The sequence below is a fragment of the Suncus etruscus genome, chromosome 9 (genome assembly GCF_024139225.1).
Source record: "Suncus etruscus isolate mSunEtr1 chromosome 9, mSunEtr1.pri.cur, whole genome shotgun sequence".
In the NCBI taxonomy this organism is placed as follows: Eukaryota; Metazoa; Chordata; class Mammalia; order Eulipotyphla; family Soricidae; genus Suncus; species Suncus etruscus.
In genome coordinates, this window is record NC_064856.1 from 104,317,845 (window position 1) to 104,330,054 (window position 12,210).

The following is a 12,210-nucleotide window of genomic DNA, read 5'->3' on the forward strand; positions in this document are numbered from 1 at the left end:
ACTGATAAGATTCTTATCACAAAAATGCTCCTTAGGAAGTTTATTTGCATTTTTAACATTTTTAAGGGAGCTGTTATAATACTTGAGACTTTTAGACAAAGAGATGAGCTTCAATTTGTAGTTTGATTTTTCTATAGAGTTTAGAAACATCCTACATTGGAACTGTCTACAGAATAGTTATTTGGTGGAGAAGTGGTTCAAGTGATGTCTGATTATACTCAAGACATACTCCTGACTCTGTGCTCAAGGATCATTCCTGGTAGTGCTTGGGGGATTAGATGTGCTGCTAGGGATCAAACAGAGTGTGTTCTAAGCAAGCATCTTATACACCTTAATATAACTCCAGCCACAATATAAATTAGTTTTATGTCAATATTTATGAAAGCAGAGGGAAGAGTATTTTATATCAATTTTTCCAGATTTCAAAGATTAAGAAACATTAAGTTAATTTTTAACAGATGTCAAGTTATTCATTTTATTCCTCTTTGCATTCTATGTATATGGTAAATTTTATCATGTATATAAATTTTACTTCTCTGGTCCCGATGGAAGATTAAGGCTAGATCCTTACCATTAATGTGTAATAACTTTCTCTGAAATTCCTATAATTATTTTATTTAATCAATTAAGTGCATAACTTTGTAAAGCAGGCATAGGTGTTTTTTGTTTTGTTTTGTTTTGGTTTGGTTTTTTTTGGTATTTTTTTTTTTTTTTTGGTGTTTGGGCCACACCGAGCTATGCTCAGGGTGTTACTCCTGGCTATCTGCTCAGAAATAGCTCCTGGCAGGCACGGGGGACCATATGGGACACCAGGATTCGAACCAACCACCTTTGGTCCTGGATCGGCTGTTTGCAAGGCAAACACCACTGTGCTATCTCTCCGGGCCCAGGCATAGGTGTTTTAAAGTTAAGAAGTCTTCTAAATTCCCTTAGATGAAGTTTTCCAATCTTCCTGATGGCAAAAGTTTTACATAAGGAAACTGAGTTAGAAAAGTTAACCAACATACTTTGATATCCAGACAACATAAGAACTGAAAGAATTGTGTCCAGTTGTGACTTTAAAATCCAGTCTATGGGGGCCGGTGAGGTGGCACTAGAGGTAAAGTGTCTGCCTTGCAAGTGCTAACCAAGGAAGGACCACGGTTCAATTCCCCAGCGTCCCATATGGTCCCCCCCCCAAGCCAGGGGCAATTTCTGAGCGCTTAGCCAGAACCCCTGAGCATCAAATGGGTGTGGCCCGAAAAAAAAAATCCAGTCTATGACTCACTAAAGTTATAGGGCAGCGTTAAGTTTAATGGAGTCCCATTTCATTTACTGCATTTATGGTTTCTTTTCCTACCATCTCCATTAGGTTAAAGGCAGCTTAGGAATGAGTATTATAAGTGCTGTCTTTTCTTCCTTTGGACTGATTCTGTTGATGGTAGACGAACTCATCAATGGAACATCAACTCAAAATGCCTGGGCAGTGGTAAGTACTACATGGTATACTATCTTTATTCTTTCTTTCCACTCTAAGTTGTTTTTTTTTTTAATTTCTCCTCCGTAGGACAGCTCTACTGTAAATCTCAGAATTCTGTAAAAAGAGCATCCCAAAATTGTTCATCTGACTGTTGAAAACATGATCAGTGGCGAAAACAGCTAATAGCATCTAAAGATAAATGTTACTTTACAAAGAACTGAAATTCCATTATTAATACACTTCTTTTAATAGGATTTAATTTAGAATAATTAAAGGAATGAGAAGTCTATTGTAAAAAGAGCATTCAGGCTTTTTTCTTTTATTTTGAGAGAAACCCAAAGTAAATTTGGTTTATTTATTTATTATTCCAAAAGATTAGTTGTGCAAAAATAATAAATATAATAAATAAATATGTTGAAGAGGAAATGTCTTTTACTAACAAAAATGAAAAGATCTAGAGAATCTGCTGATCAGGAAGTTTACAGGAGTCAATATATAACCTGACCACATTGAAAGCTAATAAGATGCCAGAGTCCATGTCTAGAATTATGGTACTTAGAATATCAAAAAGAAGAGAAATTTGGGGTTAGCTCTGTTTCATTGACTTGAAGAAGAATATAAGCAAAGTATTACTTATGGTTGGAGGAAAGGGTCCAGAGCAACCAATAAGGGCATTTTCAGTCTCTTATTTACAACCCTTTTTAAAGAGCTAGTCAAAAAGTTTTTTAGGTGGAAGTAACTCTCACTTTAAATATTTTTATCTGTGGTTATAAATTTGGCATTTATTATCTACATCAGATTTCTTAACATTTTAAGGTGGAAGTAACTCTCACTTTAAATATTTTTATCTGTGGTTATAAATTTGGCATTTATTTTCTACATCAGATTTCTTAACATTTTAAGTAAATTTACCATTACTTTAGTAGTTATTCATGATTGGATTTCAGGTCTACCTTTCAACAACAGTCTTCTCCCCGGTGTACACTTCCTCCATCAATGCTCCCCCTTTCCATTTCACCCACTGACTGCTTTGCCTCCATTCTCAGCATTATATTTAGCATGTTCCCCTTCTTGTTTACTTCCTATGGCCAACATGTTCTATCCGTTGGCCTTCTATTTCATGGTCATATTTATGTAATCTTCTCTTGTGGGCCTCCTGGAATAACCAGAGGGCTATATGTCTCCAGTTAAGAAATGCTGGTCGGGGTGGGTGGTGGCGCTAAAGGTAAGTGCCTGCCTTGCCTGCGCTAGCCTTGGACAGACCGCAGTTCGATCCCCCGGTGTCCCATATGATCCCCCAAGCCAGGAGCAACTTCTGAGCACATAGCCAGGAGTAGACCGTTACAGGGTGTGGCCCAAAAACCAAAAAAAAAAAAAAAAAAAAAAGAAATGCTGGTCATGGGGCCGGGCGGTGGTGCTAGAGGTAAGGTGCCTGCCTTGCCTGTGCTAGCCTTGGACGGACCGCGGTTCGATCCCCCGGTGTCCTATATGGTCCCCCAAGCCAGGAGCGACTTCTGAGCACATAGCCAGGAGTAACCCCTGAGCGTCACCGGGTGTGGCCCAAAAAAAAAAAAAAAAAAAAAAAAGAAATGCTGGTCTAGACCATCAGGGTAGAATCGAAACAGGGAGATGAAGTGAGATGGTTCAGTGCGTGGAATATTTCTAATGCTTAGAACTTTGCAAAGATAAGTTACACTATTAGGTAATAAGTTCACCTTTGAAGGAGGTGTTTTTACACACTGGGAAAACCTGGGAGAAAGTATAAAAAATTATACACTCACGTGATTGGAGGCAGGGTGTGCCTTCAGGATCCCTTCTAATGTTTTTCATATTCTAATTTTTTTTTGTTTTTGTTTTTGTTCACACCCTGCAGTTCTCAGGGGTTACTCCTGGCTCTGTGCTCAGAAATCGCTCCTGGCAGGCTTGGGAGACCATATGGGGTACCGGGATTATTTCTTTTTTTTTGTTTTTGTTTTTCATATTCTAATTTTTATTTAAATTAAGCATGTGAAATTGATTTTGAACTATGAGAAATGAATATGGAAAAATGGAACAATTGGAAGTTTAATAAATATTTAATAAACATTTTCATTTAGTCCTACTTCCTCATACCATAAAAGTGTATGTGCAAATGGGTAAATAATAGTCTAGTTCAAAGAAAATATAAATAATAAAAGGTCAATTCTGAGATCAAAGAACTGTATGAGAATGCAGGTTACTTAGGATTTTATGCAGTTACTAAATAAACTGTAACGGGCATTGAGCCCCCTGGTTGCCAAAGCAAAAAGAGAAAATCATAGTACAGCCTGGATATGATCAACATGGATTCAATACCCAGCACCCCAGCAGGTCCTCTGGATATGATTAACCTGCATTCAATCCCCAGCACATATCAGATCATCTGAGCCCTCTTAGAAGTAATCCTTAAGTATGGAGGCAAGAATAAGCCCTAAGTACCAGGTATGATTCAAAAACAAAACAGAGAGAGAGAGAGAGAGAGAGAGAGAGAGAGAGAGAGAGAGAGAGAGAGAGAGAGAGAGAGAGAGAGAATGTAATTCAAAACTTGATTCTTAATGCTTCAAAAATATTATCCAAAGATATTCAGAAAAAGCAAAACTTCTTCTGGCTTTCAGCCCTGAAGGGAATTGTTTTGCTTGACAGGAATGGGGTGGGGGACTGATCAGGATCACAAAGGGCCTCCATCACAAAACATACAGCAAATAGAATAATGTGAGCCTTGAAATGCTTCTAGTGCATAATCCTTGAACACAATGCAGCACAAAACAATTGTGTGCAGACTGGGGAAATAAGATTCCAATTTTTTAATGGCATAGGTAACCCTACAATTGAATGTCTCAGCTAGATGTTTGAAATGAAGTGTTGGATATATGACTCACATATGACATAACTTTCAGACCATTCTTTATCCTCATTTGCCAAAATCATTTAGAGTTTGAGGTTATATGCTATGCTAAGAGGTGGTCTTCCTTTAAGTGGTAAACATTTCCCTATTGTTTTATTTATTTTTGTCTTTGTGCCAACTTAGCAGTGCTCAGAGGAATCCATATAAAATGCCAAGTATTGAGCCCAGATCAGTTGCATGCAAGGCAAGCTTTCTACCCGTGTACTATCTCTCCAGCATTTTTTCTCTTATTTTAACTCCTTTTCTTTAATGCCCAGGATACTTGATCAGGACCTTCTTTTCTGTTTCCCTTCACTAACTCTAACCTACAGCCTCTACAGAAGCTCATTTTCCCTTTGTAGTACAAGACAGCTTGTATGACATGTATCCGTCCATTGGGAACCAAATTAAGACATAAAAAATCTTGTCACATCAGGTATCTAATCATCACTAGTTATTTGCTATCACTATTTATTTAGGATGAATTTTAAATTCTGATCCTGATAGAAGGCTGCCATGTTTCATGGATAGTCATAGTTGATTCAAATGCCTTGACTGTAGCTGAATGTAGGATGTTGCTAAAACACAGAGATAATGTGACTTTGTCACCCCTCAAACTCAACTAGCATTGACTGTTTGAAGAATTGGTGGTCTTCCAGACAATGACCAACTGACCAGTGTGCTTGGAGGCAGCTCATCAAAAAACCTGGAGGAAAAAAGAAAGTGTGTGATCATAATGGTAGCCCTCTCCTTCTCTCATCTACCTTCCTTCAGCTCTTATTTGTCCTCTATTAACCCATGTATAATTTTCCATCTTTATTCAAAAATCAAAACCTCTAAGTACAAGGACCTCATCTACCTTATCATCTCCAGAGATACACAAGGTCTGGCATTACAGTCAGCAGTAAATGTGTGCTGGATGAGTTGCGAAAAATATTGAATAACTTTCCCATCTCATGGTAGGGAATTGTTGGAAGTTTGGGATGAGTTCTTCTCCTTCACTTTTGTTTCTTCCTTTTTTGAAAGGTGGGATTTGAGTTCATGGTGCTAAGAATGGGATGTCCCCTTTCATAATAGAGAAGCTAGTAGAGTCTTTGGCTATCCAACATACTATGGGCATAAATTATTTTTGTTCCTGTCTATGGAACTTCATGCCCCTGGTGAATGGAAGTTATGTGCGAGTCTCCATTGGAAACCTTAGAGATGCAAGTGTACCTCCTTCATTGACCCATTGCTCCTATTCTAATAACTAGTTTCTGAGCCAAATAACCTCTCATGTGCAGGCAGTGAAAAGAACAGGAAGGTGAAGAGCTATTTTTCACCCAGCATGGGCAACAGCAAACCTGGAAAGTCCAACTGTGCCCAATATTGGAAAGCAAACTTTCTTTTATTAAAACATTTGTGATCTACAGAGTCCTTTATAGTTGAATTTTAAATATACAATGAGTCAGGGGTCTTCCCACCACCAATGTCAACCTCCTTCCATTAATGGACTCAGAATGCATCCTAAAATTTATTTATTATTATTTTTTCTTCAAGTCAATATCAAGTTTCTACTTTGTAGATGGAAATGAGGCAACAATTAATATGCAAATAAATGAAAATCTTAATTAGTGGAAAACCACCTATCTTATTTTAAAACAAATAAGTCTATCCATGATTATCCACTTCAAGAATGAGAAAACTGGGGCTGGAGAGATAGCACAGCAGCGTTTGCCTTGCAAGCAGCCAATCCAGGACCTAAGGTAGCTGGTTTGAATCCCAGCGTCCTATATGGTCCCCTGAGCCTGCCAGGAGCTATTTCTGAGCAAATAGCCAGGAGTAACCCTTGAGCACCGCCGGGTGTGGGCCCCCCCTCCAAAAAAAAGAATGAGAAATTGGGTCAGAGAGATAGAACAGCAAATAGAGCATTTGCCTTGCATTCAGGATCAATCCCCAGGATCCCATATCGTCTCCTGAGCACTGCCAGGAATAAGCACAGAGTGAGAAGTTAGCCCTGAGCACTGCTGTCTATGACCCCCAAAACAAAAACAAAGAATGAGAAAATCGTTCACTGTAAAAATAATTCAAAGTGTTGATATGTCTTGAATTAACTTTTGTATTTAGTGTGAAATAGGGGTTCAGTTTTACTTTTTGCATGTACCCAACCAATTTTCTTTTTTTGTTTGTTTTTGTTTTGGGGCCATACCTAGTAGCTCTCAGGGGTTACTCCTGACTCTGCATTCAGAAATCGCTCCTGACAGGCTCAGGGGAGCATATGAGATGTGGGAATTGAGCCCAGGTCTGTCCTGAATTGGCCTCATGCAAGGCAAATGTCCTACCCCTGTGCGATCTCTCTGGCCCCACCTAACCAATTTTCTCAACACCATCTCTTGGAGAGGTTTTCCTTGCTTTTTTACTTCATGTGTCTAATTTTTTTGTCATAAATTAACTTTCTGTATCTATAAAGGTTAAGATATAGATTCTCAAGTCTATCCCATTGGCCTTAGACTCAATCTCCCTTTACTCCATTACTATATAGTTTTGATTACTACAGCTTTGTTCTTTAGTTTAAATGTGATATAAACTAAAGCTTTACTCTTTAGAAAATGTAATACCTCCAATCTTGTTTTCTCCGAATTTCTTTGGCTATTCAAAGAGTTACATGGTTCCAAACAAACTATAGAAATATTTTTTTCTTTGCCCTTGAAGAATTTCAGGGAGATGTTTATGGAGGAATGCATTAAATCTTTACAGTGCTTTGGGTAGGTCACTTAATGGTGTTCATTGTTCCAATTCATGAATATGGGGCCAGAGAGAGATAGCACAGTGGTAGGGCAGTTGTCTTGCATGTGGCCAACCCAGGACAGAACTCGGTTCAAGTCCTGGCATCCCATAGAGTTCCCCAAGCCTGCTACAATCGATCTCTGACACATAGCCAGGAGTAATCCCTGGGCACTGCCAGGTGTGGGACAAAAACAAAACAAACAAAACAAGTGACCAATTCATGAACATAAAACATGTGTTTCTTTGTGTTTTCTTTTATTTACGTTAGTAGTGAACTGTGGTTTTCAACAAGTAAATTTTCACCTCCTTTTTTTGAGCTCATGCCAAAGTAATAATCAATAAATTCTGTTTATATTCTAGATAATCGCTTGCACAGAAAAATGAAAACAATTAGACACATTCATTTTTACTTATGCTTATGATATACTCATGCTTATGTTTCCAAGTTTTTGGCTGATTTTTTATATATAATATCTAGTAAACAATGATAACCTGACTTCTTTGCAAATTTGAATTACTTTCATTTCTCTTTATTATCTAATTGCTGGCTAAGTTGTACAGTCATGCTGAAAAATTAGCATCCTTGCCTTGCGCTTGATCATTATTAAAGACTTCCAGGCTTTTATCACTGAGTATGATGTTGTTGTGGGTTTGTTGCATATAGTCATTATAATATTCTTATAAAATTGAGTTATGTCCCTTTCCTCTATTTTTTGTTTTTCTTAATAATAAATAGGTGTTGAATCTTGTCTAATATCATTGAATGATATCACATTATCTTTTATTCCCTGTTATTGTATGGTATCTCACATTAAATTACATGTTTTTGTCACTCCCTCAAGCTTGGTGAAAGATAAGGCAAGCTGAGCATATTCTTCTTTAGATGCTTATTATGTTGAACAAGTTTACTTCTAATCTGGAGAGTTTCATTTGATAAGTACCTTTTTAAGTTAACTTCATGGGGTCTTTTATAAATAAGTTTTTGCTTTGTTCCTGTGGATCTTACGAGTTTATACTTGATTCTTGCCATTTTAATTATAAAGTGATTTGGTACTCTTTTATTTGATCTATTTTATAAAATCAGGGACTTCAAGTGTGTGGATTTCAGTATACAGCTCAATCATCAAACTGGAAAAGTTCTCAGCTGTAATTCCTTCTATCATTACTTCATCCCCATTTTCTTTCTTCTTCTAATACTCCTATAATTCAGTTATTATTTTCTTTAGGCTGTTCCAAATATCTCTGGTGTTTTCTTCATTATTAAAAATATGGCCCCTCAGGGCTGGAGAGATAGTAAGCAGGTAGGGGCATTTGCCTTGCATGTAGTTGACCCTGTTTTGAACCCAGTCATCCCATAAGGTCCTGTGATCCTGTCAGCAGTAATTCCTGAGTATTGAGCAGTGAATAATCATTGAGCATTTGGGGCTATAGACCAAAATTAAAAAATATATATTTTCCCTCTGTTCTTTCTATATATTTTTATGTATCTTGTGCTAGAGCTCTGCTTCATTCATGTTCTTATCATAATACATCTGGACCCATCCACTGTATTTTCAGTTCAACTAGTATAGTCTCCATGATTTCTTTCTTTCTTTTTTTGTTTGTTTGTTTGTTTTTGGGCCACACCCAGCGGTGCTCAGGGGTTACTCCTGGCTGTCTGCTCAGAAATAGTTCCTGGCAGGCACGGGGGACCATATGGGACACCGAGATTCGAACCAACCACCTTTGGTCCTGGATCGGCTGCTTGCAAGGCAAACACCGCTGTGCTATCTCTCCGGGCCCTCCATGATTTCTGATTGAAGTTTTGTCATACTTTTTCTTTCCTTATTGGAGCTATATTATATATATAATTCAATTCCGTAAGATCCTTGCCAATATTGCTTTGAAGATTTTATCAAGTAGATTAGAATGTTCTTGCATTTGTGCAGATGACATTTTTTACTTATTAATTATGTCTAGTATGACATGATTTGAAGGCTCTACCAGGGGGTGATTTTTGAGTCAGCTTTAGAGGAAGTATATGGTTCCTATTTTCAAGTTACACTCATAGGCTTACATTGATATGCTTAGATATATTACTATCAATTTGCTCCCAGCTCCAAAGGCAACAGCAATTGAGAACTGATCTTCAGTAGGAAGTTTATCTTATTAAAGGGAATGGGGGTAGTGGGAGACAGGAGTGGAAAAGCACTGAGACAATAATGGAGAGGAGCTTACACTTTAGTGGAGATTGCGCTGCTGGATTTTTTTATGTAGAAAACCCTAACTATAAAAAAATTTTGCACATGATGGTGCCTAAAATTAATAAATTTTAATTACAAATTTTGAAATAGTTTTTGCATGGTGAAAGAAAACCAGGTTAAAAGGCACTCTGTCAAATGGAAAATATTTGCACCTAGTATATGAAATAAAGGGATATTCAATATATAAAAAGAATTTTTAAAACTACACAACAAAAAAATCAATAACCCATCTAAAAATGGAGAGTAAATGAGCAGACACTTCCAGAAGAAGACATATATAGATAGCCAGTATCACATGAAAATGTATCCACCATCACTACTTATTAAAGAATTGCAAATCAAAATGGTCTAGCATCTCATATTAGTGAAAATTGCTTATTTCTAAAAGACTGTAGTAAAAGTACTGGAGAGGGATGTGATGGGAATGTCATCTGGTTCAACATCTATGGAAAAGAGTGTAGAAATAGTAAAAAAAAAAAAAAATAGCACATAAAATTTGCCATCCACTGCATAGATGAATCTGAAGAGAAGAGCAGGCAAGAAACTCACACCACAAGCTGTTCACCCACTAGCCAGTCGCTCCACCATGTAGAACCACAAGCCAAGATGGCAGCTCCACCTCCAGGCCTCCAGAGCAGACTATATTGGGAGAAATAAAGCCTACCCCCAAGGGGAGTTGGGAAAAGCCAGATAAGGAGGCAAAGGGGAAACATCTTTTTAAAACAAAAACCAAAGGAACCAACTGAGAGACATCTAATTAGAAGGCAATATGAGGACCAATCCAAAGGCCTCTACCAACAGGACAAGATATACTTTCTCATTTGTAGGATATAAAGAATTATAGTAAGGGAGTAACAAAGACAAGGGAATTCAGCTAACCATGCAGCTCTGATAAGCTGTACAGAAATGAGCGTACCATGGTGGTAGATAGGGATGGGACAGCCGCGAAGGGCACTAAAATAATGGTAAAAGGAAGGATATTCAAGTGAAAGGCTCAGTGTTGGAACAATTTGTGCGAGAACCTTTCTTACTAAACCAGCCCTAACTTAACACTGTGACTGGACAATATAATGCTGCCACCTAGTGTTCTCTCCTGTTGTTGCTTGATTTAGTGAGCGAAGTATGCTTTGCATATGCTTGAGAAAGCATATGGGTTGGACTTCCAATAAGCCTACGTTTCTTCTACTCTGTCTGTATTTGCATTCATCTGGCTACACATCAAGCTACCATCTTGGCTAAAGCTAACTCAGAAACCATCGAGGCTTGGTTGTACCAAATTTTGAAATATTTAGTACACTCATGGCTGATGTAAATGGAAAACAGTACAGATTGCAATCTTTCCACCACTTTCCTGCTATCAATTTATAAAAGTGGCTTATGGCATCTGCCAGAAGATCTGCCGCATGCCTATTTTCTTGTAACACTTCCATCTTGGCTCTTTCCTTGGAAGAGTCTCTTTTTAATAGTTTCTCTCAATACTGTTCCATATGCAAGAAAAAACGCATATTCTGGCTTTCAGGATGTAGGTCCCTGAATATTTTAATTAATATTCTAACTTCGATATTCTAACTCCTCATTTATGGCTCTTTTTGTCTAGTTGATTATATCATGGAGAAGGGCAATTATTGAAGTCTCTTATTTTTATTGCATTTCTGTCAATGTGTTTTATGTTTTTGTTTTGTTTTGAGGGTCACATTCAAATAGTGCTCATAGGGTACTCCTATTTCTACACTCAGGAATAACTCTTGGGCTGGGGGATTGGTGGACCATTTGTGATGTCAGGAATCAAATAAGCATTGGCCGCATTGAAGTAAAGCTCTCCACCCATTATGATATTATGTTGGCCGATCAATTTAGTGGCTTTTTTAAGTCTGTGTGAGCAGCTTCATAAAATTTGCTGATGCTTCATTTTTAGCATAAATGTAGATAAGAGTTATAAGAGTTATAAATGTAGATAATAACAGATAACCAGTTTCTGTCAATTGAATGCCATTTTGTCTTATATATAATTTTGGCAGTCCCAAAAATTTTTGTCTTCCATTGGTTTTCTTTTCTGTCCTTTCACTAAATCTTTGTCTAGCCTAGCATTTATATATATATATATGTATTTCCTGTAAGCAGAAAATAGATAAAATTTGTTCCCTGATCCATCCAATGCCTTTTTAGAGGAGTTTTAGTCCATTTACATTCACAAAAACTATTGAGATAAAATGGATGTTGCCATTTTTCTGTGTGTGGGTTTAAATCATTTGGCCACTTTCGGTGCTTCTGGCAGTTTTGGTTTATTTGTAGAAAATTCTCCAGTCTGTTTTTGACTGAAAATGTTTTCATCACTCCCTCAAACCTAAATGAAAGTTTTGCAGGACAGAGTCATCTGGGTTGAAGGGTTTTTCCCCATTAAAAAAACTTTGATTTTTTTTCACGTTTTAGTATGTAATTTCCTCTTTTTTTGCTTGTACATTTTTATGTATTGGAGATATATTGATTCTTGTTATTTCCCTTGTATTTAAAGGTTTGCTTCTCTTTTGATGAGTTTCTATCATTCTCTCTCTCTCTCTCTCTCTCTATATATATATATATATATATATATATATATATATATATATTTGTTTGTTTGTTTGTTTAGTATTCTTTGGGCCTTTTGAATCTGTGCCGAAACCTGTCTCCAGATATTGTGATATATTGTCTCTTTCATTGACTTTTCTACACTTTTTTTCTATCCTGATATTACAATAATTCAGATATTTATCCCTCCAGGTGTTTTCTTTTAGGTATCTTATATTCTCTTCCATTCTTTACCTATTTTGTCACTTTTTTAATTTGGGGGGCACACAAAGCTG